Here is a 16,821-nt window from a genome sequence, read left to right as displayed (position 1 = left end):
ATTTACGTGAAAAACCCCTAAATAATATAGGGTAAAAACCACGGGCAACGGTAGAAGAATTTCACTATGAGAAAATAGGAATTACAACTTCTCTCTATCTACCAAGGAGAAAACAATGATAATTCTCTCTTGATAAAAAGAAGAAAACAACTCTCAAGAAACTCTCTAAATTCTCTCTAGTATTAGAAAAAAGCTAGAATGCTTTGGGATGGTTTTGAAGCTAAATGAGCTAGGGTATTTATAGTTGAAGCTTAAGGACTAATTTGTAAATACCCTAAATTACAATGGCTAAAAATGATTTTACCATTTTCCAAATTTCAACATAAAACCAACCTTTTTGACAATTTTTTTTCGGTGGAATTTTTTTTACATCACCTTTCGGTGATTTGCAAGACTTTTCAACAATCTCCCACTTGAAGATTTGATTGGAACAATCATATCTTCACACCATTATTTCTACCTTGTATCTTCATGTTGCTTACGTTTTTGTCAGGCCACAAGAGGATCGATGGATCTTCTGCATATCTACAGTCCCTTATTTCACCTTTTCACGAATGAAATGGTACTGAAATCGTATGTGCTTTGTCCTTGAATGAAATGTTGGATTCCTTGCTAGATACAAGGCGCTTTGACTTTCACAAAACATAGAGACATACTCTTGATTGTGCCCAAGCTCCTCCAATAGCATCTTCAACCATATTGCTTCTTTATTGGCTTATGTAGATGCTACATATTTTGCTTCTGTTGTTGACGTAGCCACAACTGACTGCAATTTTTAAACCCAACTTACAGCTCCACCAGCAACTTTGAACACATACCTTGTAGTAGATTTTCTTTTATCCAAATCCCTTGCATAGTTAGAATTTACATACCCATTGATTAATAAATTTGATCCTCCGTAACATAATGCAACATTTGAGGTCCCTTTGATATATCTCAGGATCCTCTTTACTGTATTCCAATGCTCTTTGCTTGGATTTGCCATGTAACGACTAACCACTCCCACTGCTTGTGCAATGTCTGGTCTTGTGCATATCATAGCGAACATTAAACTTCCCACTGCTGATGCATACGGTACTCTAGATATCTCTATCATCTCTTTTTCACTGCTAGGACTCATACTGGAGGATAGTTTGAAGTTAATAGGAAGAGGGGTAGAAATTGGCTTACAATCTTGCATGTTGAATCGTGACAAAATCTTCTTCAAGTAATTCTTTTGTGAAATCCAAATCTTCCTATTACTTCTGTCTCGGTGAATTTGCATCCCTAGAATCTTGTTTGCTGATCTCAAGTCCTTCATTTCAAATTCCCTTTGTGCCTTCAATTCTTCAATATGATCTTTGTTGGGTCCTGCAACCAACATGTCATCCACATAAAACAACAATATAACAAAATCGTTATCATTAGACCTCTTGAAATAAGAACAAGGGTCTGCATTAAGTCTGTTGTATCCAAGACACATAATGAAGGAATCAAATCTCTTATACCAACACCTCGGTGCCTGCTTTAGACCGTACAAAGATTTGTTTAACCTGTAAACCAATTTCTTCTTTTCTTCTTCTTCAAAACCTTCAGGCTGGAGCATGTAAATCTCTTCTTTAAGATTTCCATGAAGAAAAGTTATTTTAACATCTAGCTGCTCTAGATGTAAATTCAATGTAGCACACATTTCCAAGACTACTCGAACTGTTGTTAGTCGAACCACAGGAGAAAAAATTTCATTGAAATCAATACCTTCTTTTTGAGCATATCCTTTAACCACCAGTCTTGCACGATACCTCTCAACTTGATCATCACCATTTCGCTTGATTTTGAAGACCCATTTGTTATTAATTGGCTTCCTTCCTTGTGGTAGTGGCACAAGGTCCCATGTATTATTTTTATGAAGGGCTTCAATTTCCTCTTGCATCGTCATCATCCATAGTAAAGCATCTAAGCTGTTTATTGCCTCCTAGTATGTTGATGGCTCACCGTCCTCTATTAAAAGGCAGTATGCAATATTACATTCTATAACATAATCTGAGTGCCAATTAGGGCGTCTTCTCACACGATCTGATTGACGAGTTATTGGAGCTTCAGAACTCTCTGGTTCTTGTTCATCATGTGTTGGTTCTTGTTGCGTGTTGTGATTACTATAAAATATACGCAAATAATGTGCAAGTATACACAATCGCTCAAGTAATATAATGATGAGTGAGTATCGTCTCCACAGGGATTGGGTGAAATCACAAAAGTCTAACCAAAGCAATGTAATATTCTATCTAAGTATAGTTAGTCTTGATATATACAAATGTCACGGCAATGGATATGTGTATGCTGGTGGATGCGGATTGATGGTGTGATGGTGTAGCAAATGGAAATGCAGTGGCAATGATGGATGTTTAATGCTGAGTATGGTGAAATGTTGAGGCAATGAGAAATGGTAAAAACAGTAAATAAAAAGATAAATAAAATAAGAAGAAAATAATCCTCACGTGACAAGATTCCAATGAAATGAATGGTAAGGATTGGTCTAAGGTTGCTAAACTTATTTCTCAAGTATATTTAAGCTAACTGGTCTTTACTTACTCGACAGGGCTTTCCTAAAGTGTTCAAAAGAACCTAACAGAATAGGATGCCAAGGCATCTGCTCTCACTCAACGATGTTGGACAGCCTACCCTATTGATAAAGACACCCTTTTTAGTCGTTGAAATCCTATCCTAGTCTCTTCCGAGATCTAAGGGATTAAGTTATAATATTCCTAGGCTAGTTCAAAGCCCCTTGAAAATACCATAACCCATTGCTTATGAGGATCTTATCTTGCATTTCTTCCGAATACTTACAAGTATTTTTAGTTTAGGATTCTTCCGAATACCTAACCTTCATCTAAGAGATGGACATTTCCATGCCTCTTACAAGCCTAGATGGTGAAGCATTCATAAGCAAAGCAAATAAAGAACCAAAATAAACTTAAATATACTATTGAAAATAAAGTTCAACAACCATTCAACCAACCACCACCAAATAAGTTAGTTCATGGTGGGGTTCGAAATATCCAAACACAAAGTCATGAAAATTCGTTCCAACAACCCACAAAATAATATAAAAAATAGCAGCAAAAAGGGAAGTGAGAAGAAGCCTTCGACGCACCACCGGAGGTCTCCTCTCGGCCACCACGAACCACCTAGCTCGCTAGCTCCTTTCGGCGCCTAGCTTGTCACTCCTTGGAGCTTAATCAATGGAGGAATATTCCAAGGAAAAAGAAAGGAAAAAGAGAATAAAAATCTGAATTTTTTGCTCTATGCGTGTGCTCACCGTCCTTCTCTCTCCCTTTCCCATGAGGCGTCATATATAATAAATAAAATATCTAGGGGTAATGATGAGTTTGTTAGGTGCAAAATACCCCTCATACCCCTAGAATCACATTTTGTGTATGAATCTTATCCTCCAAGTGGTAGTGGTCCATTGGCAGCTCTGGCAGGCGGTTACAGCAGTCCTTCACGAGCAGAGACAGCTATCCAGTGCCAGCTGTCCTTATGCAGAAATATTTTTTTGTCTTTTTTTGCGCCAGAAATGCCAAGGCATTTCAATCTGCTTTAGCAACGTGTGATGTCGCGGCATTACTTCCCAAAGAATCCTTTTTCTTGCTATTCCCTGCACACCATAGACAAACTGCACCTTTCCCTCAAACAGCACCATTAAGAAATAAAATAGCACAACCACCACAAATGCAACTATATGCAACTACATGATCCTAAAATGACTAAAATGAGCTTTTAAACAAATAATAACTTAAGTGAAAAAGGCTTTAAAAGTAGCCTTTTTAGGAAGTTAACACACCCCCAAACTTAAGCTATTGCTTGTCCTCAAGCAATGGATAGCAGTTACATAAGTATAATGTCATGGCAAAGTTCGATAGTAAGACAGTAGGACAAAATTGAATTTCAACCCTCAGAACGATAGGCTTCAACATGCTAGACTTATCAAGAATTCAAGTACTTTTCCCTAGGTCAAAATCCTTTGTGGTAGTGTGTGTGCGTGATTGTATCCAATCTATACTTAGCGAATTTAGACAATTTCTAATCAAGTCCCCTAGTTTTTGTCAAGGCATTTACTTATCATTAAGCACATTTTTACTCCCTTTTCTTTGATTTTTTTTTAAACTGTTACGAAGGGAGTCAGCTCATCGCACATACTCTCCCACACTCTAGATGAAAGGGAGCATACCTTCCATCCCCGAGCTAGTTAAGTAGAGTCATCTCGTGACTTCTTTCATTCACTCATATGCACAAGGCTTCCATTTATTAAAGAAAGTTCCAGGAAATGCCACGGTAAAGAGGAGTGTCCCTCTACAGCTATGCTTAAGCATTTATTCACAGTTTCATTTCTAAGGGAGTTTGTTTTTGATTTTTCTTTTAAACACCATACTATATTTCAATGCCAAGACTAACTAAAGTTCATTCATAAAAATTTCCTAAATTTTCTAAGTATAGAGAACATACAAATAGTGTAAATATTTTTCACCAAGCATCAAGCCCTAGAGTGAGTTCTATCATTCTCAACAGTCATTTACATTCAGATTCTAGCCTAACAAAATTATCATCATCGGGTATCCTCAAAACATTTTATCTAATTGTCCTACCATTTACTGATGCCATGGCATAATACTATGCTAATGCTATCATGCATATGACCTACCAAGAACAATACCTCCCCCAAACTTAAGGGAAGCATTGTCCTCAATGCTTTAAAGAGAACTAAACTAACTATAAACTATATGTTATGCAATGAAATGCAACTAAATGAAAATAGATGCAAGAGAGGTACCCCAATGTTTACGTGATGGTGGTGCTTTGGAGGTGCTAGCAGCTCCTCGTCGGGTGCGCTTTCGGATAGGTGCTGGGCTGGACTCGGAAGAATTGGAGTAATAGTGCGCAATGCGTCCAGCCGTGGTCTTGGTGCGGCGACCACTACGTTGTGCAGGAGAAGGATTGGGTACTGGGACGGGACTGGGTGTTTCTTCGACAGGGACAGTGGGCGGATATTCAGGAGTCTCGGACCGGTGTGTATCAGGAGTGGGGTCATCAGTAGGAGGATCAGGTGCATTGTGCTCAGGCTCTGGAGATGCCTCGGCATTGAATGCCGGCAGAATTTCGTCTGGGAATCCAGGAAAATTCCGTTGTCCGTGGGGAATGATTTCTTGAAAGAATGATTCCACCACAGCATCTATATGCTTCACATATCCAAAGAAGTTACGGATGTCACCGTGTAAAGCATGCAGTTGAGCTTGAGTCTGCGTCACAGCTTCCTCGAGAGCAAGTAACCTTGCCTCGACATTCGATTCTGTAGCACCTGCAGATTGCTCGTGAACAGGGTCGTTAGACTTGGGATTTTCAATTCCCAACAACAGTGGAAGTCTAGCCCTAGTGATGCCCGATAATCCAGGTAAAATTTCATCAAAAGCATTTTCCTCAACCTTTTTCTTACGGCATAAAGCGATAATTAAATAAGGAAACACCAATGCACTTGCCTTTTTACCCAAACAGTCGTGAACTTGCTGAACAATGATACAACCCACATCAATCGAACGGGATACCATTATAGAATGTAAAAGCAATAAGCGTGAAAGTGATATCGTAGTGTTGTGGGAGGTGGGCATGAGTTTGTGCTTGAGAAAGTGATTCCATAATTTGGCAAGAGGCTGAAGACATTCCCGGTTGACCGAGTATCGGCTCGTCTGGCGTCCATTCCACTCAGTGTTTTTGAAACAAAGGTCCTCCAAGACCCCATCGTATGTATTGCTATCGGCTTCCTCTTCGAACGTGGCATGGTTATCCACAACATCCTGCAAATGAAAATAACGATTAATAGCAGTGGATGTAAAACGGATTTGCTTACCTCGAACGAAGATGGAGTGTTGATTGGGCTTGGAAATGTTCGCATAGAACTCCTTAACTAATGAGGCGTTCACCGAACCAGGATGACGGGCAAACTTCTGCCATTTGAAAGGCGTCACGATGTCCATAACATCGGGTCTAAAACCATCATCGGTTTCCTCGGTAAAAATAAATCCTAACTCAAAAAAGAGTTTTCGGTTCTTGAAGTTTTGGAACCGAGCTTTGGCCTCATCATTCTCAAACTGTTGCCAAGCGGTCGTGTCGGTTGGAGCCGGTCTTGAGCGCACCATTTTCAGTGTTTTTGAAGTAAGAAAAATGAAAAAGGAAGAAGCTTCTGAAATCTTTAAAAACTTGGATTATTTCGGCTATGGAGAAATAACAAAGAAAGAAGATGAATGAAAGAAAGAAATAGAAAAGGTAAAAGTTAAAATGAAAGAGAAAAATGAATAATGAAAGATAAAAGATAAAAGAAAAAGTTAAAAATTTAAGAAGGAAAAGGGGTGATAGGATGGTTAAGAGAGAAGTTAGTGGGTGGGGTTGTGCGTGTATGGGGAAGGAAAAACTGCCAAAAAGCAATAATAATGATGGGACAAAAACTGTGGAAAGAGAAAAGTAAATGTAAGAAATTAAATTAAATAAAAAGAAACAAATCAAAATAATATCTCTCCAATTAATGCTTTGTCCTTTCCTCCCTTTGGTAACCGCTCCTTGTACGGTTTACAGCAATGTGGTCCCTACAAATCAGATCAAAAATTAATTACAAAATAAAATAAAATAAAACTAAAGAAAAAAACTTGAATGTTAAATTTTATTTATGCACAGACACAAATTCAATGCCGAGGCATCGAATTTTGGTTCTACTCTGGGCACGCTTCAGTATCGTGCAGCCGTAACACGTCCTTGTTGTGTGGTGGTGGAATTCCATTGTAGGCTTTCAGACGCTGGCCATTGACCTTGAAGATCTTCCCATTGTCTATTCTCTTGATGTCAATAGCTCCATGGGGATAGACATAATGCACCTCAAATGGCCCTGACCATCGAGATTTTAGCTTCCCAGGAAAGAGTTTAAGTCTGGAGTTGTAAAGCAAGACTTGTTGCCCCACATGAAAATGCCGTGGCATCAGTTTTTAGTCATGCCACTTCTTGGTTTTCTCCTTGTATATCCGAGCATTCTCATATGCTTGTGCTCTAAACTCTTCTATTTCATTAAGTTCTAATAATCTCTGCTCCCCAGCTAGTTGAGCATCGAAATTCAATCGCTTGATAGCCCAATAAGCTTTATGTTCAAGCTCAACCGGGAGATGACAAGCTTTACCATACACTAACTTGAAGGGTGACATCCCCAAAGGAGTTTTGAATGTTGTTCTATATGCCCAAAGTGCTTCATCCAACTTTGGCGACCAATCCTTTCGCTTTGGGTTCACCACTTTCTCTAAAATTTGCTTGATCTCTCGATTAGATATCTCAGCTTGGCCATTTGTCTGCGGATGATATGCCGTGGCAATCTTGTGTCGAACTTCATATCTCAACAATGCCTTGGCAATCAACTTGTTATCAAAATGGGTTCCTTCATCACTGATGATAGCACGAGGTACTCCAAACCGAGTGAAAATATATTTGTGCAAAAACTTGAGTACGGTCTTGGAGTCATTCTTTGAAGTTGCTATTGCTTCCACCCACTTTGACACATAATCCACAGCAAGCAATATATATAATTTTCCTTCAGAAGATGGGAATGGTCCCATGAAGTCGATGCCCCACACATCAAATAGCTCTATCTCCAAAATATTTTGCAGCGGCATCTCATGTCGTCTGGAGATGTTTCCAGTCCGTTGGCATCGATCACATCCTTTGTAAAATGCTTGGGCATCTCTAAACAAAGTTGGCCAGTAAAAGCCTGATTGCAGGACCATAGCAGCAGTCCTTGCTCCACCAAAATGGCCTCCACTTGGGGCCGAATGACAATGGTACAAAATATCACTTTGCTCCTCTTCAGGTACACATCGTCTAATGAGCTGATCGGCACAATGTTTGAACATATATGGTTCATCCCAAAAATAGTGCCTTGCATCGTGCTTGAACTTCTTTTTAGCCTGACTATTCAAATCAAAAGGCACAATTCCACTAACAAGAAAATTAACAAGGTCAGCGTACCACGGGATTGCCGCGGCATATAAAATTTTCTCATCAGGAAATTACTCTTGGATATCTACAGTGTCATGTCATTCAGAATTGTTCTCTAGCCTAGATAAGTGATCAGCAACTTGATTTTCAGTTCCTTTTCTATCTACCACTTCTAAGTCAAATTCTTGCAAAAGTAAGATCCACCTAATAAGTCTAGGCTTGGCATCCTTTTTGTTCACTAAGTATTTTATAGCTGAATGATCAGTGTGAACAATAACTTTAGTGCCTATTAGGTAAGGTCTAAATTTATCAAAAGCAAATACTACGGCAAGTAATTCTTTCTCAGTGGTGGTGTAGTTCAATTGTGCTTCATTTAAAGTGCGGCTAGAGTAATAAATAACATGAAAGATTTTACCTCGGCGTTGCCCCAAAACAGCTCATACGGCATAATCGCTTGCATCACACATCAGCTCAAATGGTGATGTCCAGTCGGGAGGGACTACAATGGGTGCCGAGATCAGTTGTCGTTTCAGCTCAGTAAATGTGCCGAGGCATAATTCGTCAAACACAAAGGGTTGGTTTTGTTGAAGCAATGTGCACAAGGGTTTAGAAATCTTGGAGAAGTCTTTGATAAACCTTCTATAGAATCCAGCATGTCCAAGAAAACTTCTTATTCCCTTGACCAAAGTTGGTGGTGGCAACTTTTCAATCACTTCAATTTTTGCCTTGTCTACTTCAATACCCTTGTGTGAAATTTTGTGGCCTAATACAATGCCTTCAGTCACCATGAAGTGACATTTTTCCCAGTTTAAGACCAACTCAGCCTCCTCGCATCTCTTGAGAACTTTTGCTAAATTTCTGAGGCATCGTTCAAAATCATCCCCACAAACAGAAAAATCGTCCATAAAGATCTCCAGAAAATCCTCAACCATATCTGAAAATATAGCTTGCATACAGCGCTGAAACGTTGTCGGGGCATTACAGAGTCCAAAAGGCATCCTCCTAAAGGCAAAAGTGCCATAGGGACAAGTAAATGTAGTCTTCTCCTGGTCCTCTGGTGCGATGGCAATTTGATTGTACCCCGAGTACCCATCCAAAAAGCAATAGAATGCTTTGCGGGCCAATCGATCCAACATTTGGTCGATGAAAGGTAGAGGATTAGGAAAGTGGTCCTTCTTTGTAGCTTTGTTGAGTTTTCTATAGTCCATACATATCCTCTATCCGGTCACAGTGCGAGTGGGTAATAGCTCATTATCCTTATTCGTAACCACCGTCGTGCCTCCTTTCTTCGGAACACATTGGACAGGGCTCATCCATGAGCTATTGGAGATAGGGTAGATCACTCCAACATCAAGCCAGTTCAGAATTTCTTTCATCACCACTTGCTTCATAACAGGGTTGAGTCTTCTTTGTGGTTCAATTGAATTGCCGTGGCAATCTTCTAGCAGAATCTTATGCATGCAGATCGTGGGACTAATGCCTTTCAAATCGGCCATAGTCCAACCAATTGCTTTCTTATGCTGCATCAAAACACTTAACAAACTTTGCTCTTGGTTAGCAGTAAGGTTAGCGGAAATAATCACCGGTAAAGTCTCATCGCTACCTAAGTAAAAATATTTAAGATGCCCTGGCAAAGTCTTAAGCTCTAGATTGGGTGCATGCAATAATGAAGGCTTAGGAGAAATGAGTTCATCAAAATTCAGAGGTTCAAAATTCATACTTGATCTAACTTGTACTAAGCTAGATTGCTCCTTCAAAATTGGCAAGTCGTCGGACTCCACTAAGCTTTCATCATCCACCCAATATTCATTTTTTGCTAGCTGAATGAAGTTGTTCTGGCAAAGATGTTCAGTCTCTTCTTCAATCACTGAGTTCAATTCAGAAATGCCTTGGCATTCTTCAGTGTCATCAACATATTTGAGCGTTCTAAAAACATTGACAGTCACACACTGATCAGCCACTCTCATGGTGAGTTCACCTTTTTCACAGTCTATCAAGATACGTCCAGTGGCTAGGAAAGGTCTTCCCAGAATGATTGGTGCCTTGGCATCAACTTCGCAGTCCAGAATTAAGAAGTCGACTGGAAACACAAACTTATCCACCCTTACTATGACATCCTCGACTCTCCCTTCAGGTTTAACATGGGATTTGTCGGCAAGTTATAAAATAACTGAGGTGGGTCTTGCATCTCCTATGTCAAGCTTCAAGAATATCGATTTCGGCATTAAGTTGACACTTGAACCAAGATCACATAAAGCCTTTCCAACGAAATTAGCTCCAATTGAACAAGGAATAATGAAGCTGCCCGGATCATTTCTCTTTGGCGGTAACTTACTCAATGAAGAACAAAATTCTGTTGCCGTGGCAACAGTCTCTACTTTCCTCTTCTTGGTACAGATGTCCTTCAGAAATTTGGCATATATCGGCATCTGTTCAACAGCTTCCAAGAGAGGTATATTGATATGGAGCTGATCAAGAATGTCTACGAACTTCTTGAACTGAACTTCATCATTGTGCTTCTTCAATCTTTGCGGGAAGGGTGGGGGAGGTCTAGCTTCCTTAGCTGTAGGAATAGAATTTTCTTTTGCCTTGGCATCAGAATCTGGTACCTTGGCAGAATCCTCCTCCTTGTCCTTCTCAGAAACTCTATCATCTTGTAATTCAGCTTCAGTAGTGGGATTAGAATCATCATGTTGTGGCCCACTATCCTTGACTTGTCGATTGATTTGTGTTCCACTCCTAAGAGTTAACACATTGCAATGTTCTTTTCCAGGCCCTTTAGTGACTTCAGTATCACTTGGCAAACGTCCTTGCTGACGCTCTTGCAATGCCGTAGCAATCTGACCAACTTGACCTTCCAAAGCTCTCAGAGACGAGCTATGGCTTTGAAGTAAGGCGCCTTGACTATGAAGTAAAGCTCCTTGATTCTTAATTGAAGTAGAATGGTCTTGCAGCATTGTCTTCGTAGTATATATGAATTCTTGAATTGTAGCTTCTAAGGAACTTATGCTCGCTGAAGATGAAGCTCCTTTGTTAGCATTATGCCATGGCATAGCATTTTGGTAACCTTGAGGCTCATTGTGATTCTGCTGCCTAGTAGGTTGATTAGCATTGTGGGCTCCTTGATTTCCCCATGAAAAATTAGGATGCTGACGCCATCCAGCATTATAAGTGTTTGAGTAAGGATTGTTGCTGCCTCGATTGTAATTGCCTACAAAGTTGATGGACTCATGGTTGGTTGGGCATTCGCTCTCGTGATGATTGCCTTGGCATAACAGACATGCCAGATTAGTTGCTTTCACTTCATTCACATCAGTGGAACATTGTAAGTTCTTCAACATATTAGTAATAGCGGAGAGTTGAGCGGACACCGAATCTTTGGCTTCTAACTCGAATGCTCCAGGTGCTCTCCTCCCACTCCCAAGTCTTGAGGAAGGAAATTGATAATCATTGTTGGCAATTCTGTCCAAGATAGCAAACGCCTCCGTAGGTGATTTGTCCAGCAATGTCCCATTTGCCGAGGCATCCAGTAACATCCTCGTGGGTGCATTGACTCCATTATAGAACATGACTACTTGAGTCCAATCATGAAAACCATGATTTGAACACTTTCGAAGCAAACTCTTGTAACAATCCCAACACTCATACATGGATTCGTCGTCGCCCTGGCGAAAAGATGATATTTCATTCCTTAGCTGCGTATTCATATTCGGTGGGTTGTACCTCAATAAAAAACTCTTGCAAAGATCGGCCCATGATTCCATCGAACCGGCTGGTACACCACTCAACCAAGCTCTTTCTCGGTCACGCAATGAATACGGAAAAAGCTTTAATTTCAGAAAATCCTCATGCACTCCTTCTTGGCGGAAAGAATCACAAACTTCCAGAAAATTGCGAATGTGCTGCCTGGCATCTTCAGTTGGCATACCCCCAAACTGCCCAATGGAATTCAACATATTGAACATGACTGGTTTCAGCTCGAAATGTGCAGCTTGAATTTCAGGTGCCACAATCCCAGGATTCAGATCATCCAGCATCGGATTTAAATGATCTCGAATAACACGAGGCCTGATAGCAGGTTTAGCATTGTTTAATGCCGCGGCATTCTGATTTCCGTCATCTTGACCAATGCCTTGGTTTCCAATCTGATACATATTTCCTTGAGCACGTCTTCTTCTTGTAAAGAGTCTTTCAATCTCAGGTTCTATCGGTTCCAAAGGCTCTTCAGAATTTCTTCTAGGTATACACTAAATAAACCTGAAAAATAAAACAAAAATATCAAGTAAACTATACAAAAATAAAAATGCAAAACAAAATAAAATGCTCTGGCAAAACTAAATAACTTCAGGCTGCCAATCCCCGGCAACGGCGCCAAAAACTTGTTACGTGTTGTGAGTACTATAAAATATACGCAAATAATGTGCAAGTATACACAATCGCTCAAGTAATATAATGATGAGTGAGTATCGTCTCCACAGGGATTGGGTGAAATCACAAAAGTCTAACCAAAGCAATGTAATATTCTATCTAAGAATAGTTAGTCTTGATATATACAAATGTCACGGAAATGGATATGTGTATGCTGGTGGATGCGGATTGATGGTGTGATGGTGTAGCAAATGGAAATGAAGTGGAAATGATGGATGTTTAATGTTGAGTATGGTGAAATGTTGAGGCAATGAGAAATGGTAAAAACAGTAAATAAAAAGATAAATAAAATAAGAAGAAAATAATCCTCACTTGACAAGCTTCCAATGAAATGAATGGTAAGGATTGGTCTAAGGTTGCTAAACTTATTTCTCAAGTATATTTAAGCTAACTGGTCTTTACTTACTCGACAGGGCTTTCCTAAAGTGTTCAAAAGAACCTAACAGAATAGGATGCCAAGGCATCTGCTCTCACTCAACGATGTTGGACAGCCTACCCTATTGATAAAGACACCCTTTTTATTCGTTGAAATCCTATCCTAGTCTCTTCCGAGATCTAAGGGATTAAGTTATAATATTCCTAGGCCGGTTCAAAGCCCCTTGAAAATACCATAACCCATTGCTTATGAGGATCTTATCTTGCGTTTCTTCCGAATACTTACAAGTATTTTTAGTTTAGGATTCTTCCGAATACCTAACCTTCATCTAAGAGATGGACATTTCCATGCCTCTTACAAGCCTAGATGGTGAAGCATTCATAAGCAAAGCAAATAAAGAACCAAAATAAACTTAAATATACTATTGAAAATAAAGTTCAAACAACCATTCAACCAACCACCACCAAATAAGTTAGTTCATGGTGGGTCGAAATATCCAAACACAAAGTCATGAAAATTCGTTCCAACAACCCACAAAATAATATAAAAATAACAGTAAAAAGGGAAGTGAGAAGAAGCCTTCGACGCGCCACCGAAGGTCTCCTCTCGGCCACCACGAACCACCTAGCTCGCTAGCTCCTTTCGGCGCCTAGCTTGCCACTCCTTGGAGCTTAATCAATGGAGGAATATTCCAAGGAAAAAGAAAGGAAAAAGAGAAAATAAAAATCTGAATTTTTTGCTCTATGCGTGTGCTCACCGTCTTTCTCTCTCTCCCATGAGGTGTCATATATAATAAATAAAATATCTAGGGGTAATGATGAGTTTGTTGGGTACAAAATACCCCTCATACCCCTAGAATCACATTTTGTGCATGAATCTTATCCTCCAAGTGGTAGTGGTCCATTGGTAGCTCTGGCAGGCGGTTACAGCAATCTTTCACATGCAGAGACAGCTATTCAGTGCCAGCTGTCCTTATGCAGAAATATTTTTTTGTCTTTTTCTACGCCAGAAATGCCAAGGCATTTCAATCTGCTTTAGCAACGTGTGATGCCGCGGCATTACTTCCCAAAGAATCCTTTTTCTTGCTATTCCCTGCACACCATAGACAAACTGCACCTTTCCCTCAAACAACACCATTAAGAAATAAAATAGCACAACCACCACAAATGCAACTATATGCAACTACATGATCCTAAAATGACTAAAATGAGCTTTTAAACAAATAATAACTTAAGTGAAAAAGGCTTTAAAAGTAGCCTTTTTAGGAAGTTAACAGTTCTGCTTCAGAAGAATCTCATTGTTCAAACTCCTTTTCCACATGTATATGTGTAGTCTCTGACTTTTCAGCACTACCATCTTCTTCTTTTATTTGTAGCTTATCTTCTACAAAGATAATATCTCTGCTGATGATCACTTTACGGGCAGTGGGATCCCATAAACGATATCCCTTTACACCATCAACATACCCTAAGAATATGCATTTCCTGGATTTTGGATCTAACTTTGAAATTTATTGGGAGTTGTACATCACGTACACAATACTTCCAAATACATGGAGGTTTGAATAATCAGCTGGTTTACCAGTTCACATCTCCATTGGTGTCTTTAGCTCTATTGCAGTTGATGGAGCTCGATTCACCAAATAACAGTCAGTATTGACTGCTTCTACCTAGAATGATTTTTCTAGGCCTGCATCCTTTAACATTGCTTTTGTTCTTTCTAACAAGGTTCTGTTCATCCGCTCTGCCACTCTATTTTGTTGAGGAGTGTTCGCCACTGTGAACTGTCTTTTGATGCCTTCGTTTCTGCAAAAGTCATCAAATTCTTCGCTGGTGCTCCATTATCTGTTCTGAAACACTTGATCTTATTTCCAGAATCAAGTTCCACCCGAGCTTTGAAGTTTTTGAAAGTTGAAAACACATCTGACTTCTTCTTAATAGGGTACACCAACATCTCCTAGAGTAGTCATCAATAAATGAGACAAAATATTTTGCTCCGCCTAGGGATGTAACCGGTGCTTGTCATACGTCAGAATGAACCAATTCTAGAACACTTTTTCCTTTAGAATTTGACGTGTTGAATTTCAATCGATGCTGCTTACTTCTTATGCAATGCTCACACAAAGACAATGATGCCTTTGTTAAGCTTGGAAGTAGTTTTTGCTCCATAAGAACTTTCATTCCTTGTTCTGACATGTGTCCAAGTCTCTGATGCCATAGCATTGCAGAATCTGAACTACATGAGGAAACAGAGGCTTCTGCTTCTAGCAAAGTCTCTCCCTTCAAAATATACAAGTTTGCTGCTATTTTTTCACCTTTCAACACCACAAGCGCTCCACGAAACACCTTCATGATTCCTTTCTGTGTTTCAATCTTGATTGCATTATTATCCAACAATCCGTAGGATAATAAATTTTTCTTCAGGCCTTTCACGTGCCACACATCTCGAACAACTTTAATTGTTCCATCATACATCTTCAATTTGATTGGTCCCACACCAATGATCTCTAAGGCATGATCATTGCAACTATACATAGATCCTCCTGAGACAGGTTCATACTGATGGAACCATTCTCTTCTTGAGGTCATGTGATATATTGCTCCTGAATCAATGAGTCATATATCTGCAAATCTTTTTCTGCCTTCCACGGTGGTTGACTCTTCATAACATAGAGCATCTCCATCATTTGAAGTGTTTGCGGTATTGCATTGTGGATTGCAGTTTTTATTTAGACTCCAACAATCCTTCTTCAAGTGACCCTTCTTTCCATAGTTGTAGCACTTTAAATTCTTCTTGCTTCTTGACTTCGATCTACCATGTTTGTGACTGCTACTTTGGCCACGTTCTGTTGATCTCCCTCTTATCGTTGTCAACGCTTCTTCTTGTTGCAGATTTACTTGTCTATCTTCCTTATTCTTGCGACGATTTTCTGTTTGTAGAATAGCAGCTGCAACATCATCGAAGACTAGACTGGTGATATTAATGTTTTTCAAGTTGATGATGAGTTGATCATACGAATCCGATAGACTTTGAAGTAGAAGTTTAGCATGTTCTTGTTCTCCTATTTTACAGCTTAAGGTTGTAAGCTGAGAAAATAAAGTGTACAGTGTATTTAAGTGCTCCGTCACTGAAGTAGATTCTGGCATCCGGAGTGTGTACAATTTTCTCTTAAGGAAAATTTATTGTGCAGCGATGTGGCCTCGTACAGTTTGGTGAGATGATCATATATCTCTTTAGCTGTCTTCTTCTCCTCGATGCTTGACAATACTTCATCTGCTAATGTTAGATGAAAGTTTGCCATAGCATTCCTGTCCATTTCGATTCATTTGTTGTCATCTGTGAAATCCATCAGCCTTTCACTGATAGTTGCTAGACAACCGTCTTTCCTCAGGATAGCATTCATCTTCAATTTCCATAATGAGAAATTTCTCCAATTGAATTTTTAAATATCAAATTTCGTTGTCATAGCTTCTATTACGGATAGCTCCCACTATTTCACTATCGTGAATAGTTCTCTGGAACCTTAAAAGAATGGGTAATACCTTCTTACTTTCTTATGTTGGAGGATCCACCTTTTGGTGGCAACCACAAAGACAATAAGCATATATTACACACTCAAATCTGGCTCTGATACCAATTGTTGTGAAAGACGGTTATCGAATAGAGCAAAATTGCAACTGATAATTTGAGAAAATAAAATATGAAGATAAAAGAGACACAAAATTTACGTGGAAACCCCCTAAATAATATAGGATAAAAACCACGGGCAACGGTAGAAGAATTTCACTATGAGAAAATAGGAATTATAACTTCTCTCGATCTACCAAGGAGAAAACAATGATAATTCTCTCTTAATAAAAATGAGAAAACAACTCTCAAGAAACTCTCTGAATTCTCTCTAGTATTAGAAGAAAGCTAGAATTATTTGGAATGGTTTTGAAGCGAAATGAGCTAGGGTATTTATAGTTGAAGCTTAAGGACTAATTTATAAATATCCTAAATTACAATGGCTAAAA

The sequence above is a fragment of the Hibiscus syriacus genome, unplaced genomic scaffold, assembly GCF_006381635.1.
Source record: "Hibiscus syriacus cultivar Baekdansim isolate YM2019G1 unplaced genomic scaffold, ASM638163v2 tig00110895_pilon, whole genome shotgun sequence".
Taxonomy (NCBI): Eukaryota; Viridiplantae; Streptophyta; class Magnoliopsida; order Malvales; family Malvaceae; genus Hibiscus; species Hibiscus syriacus.
This window is presented reverse-complemented; position numbering follows the sequence as displayed.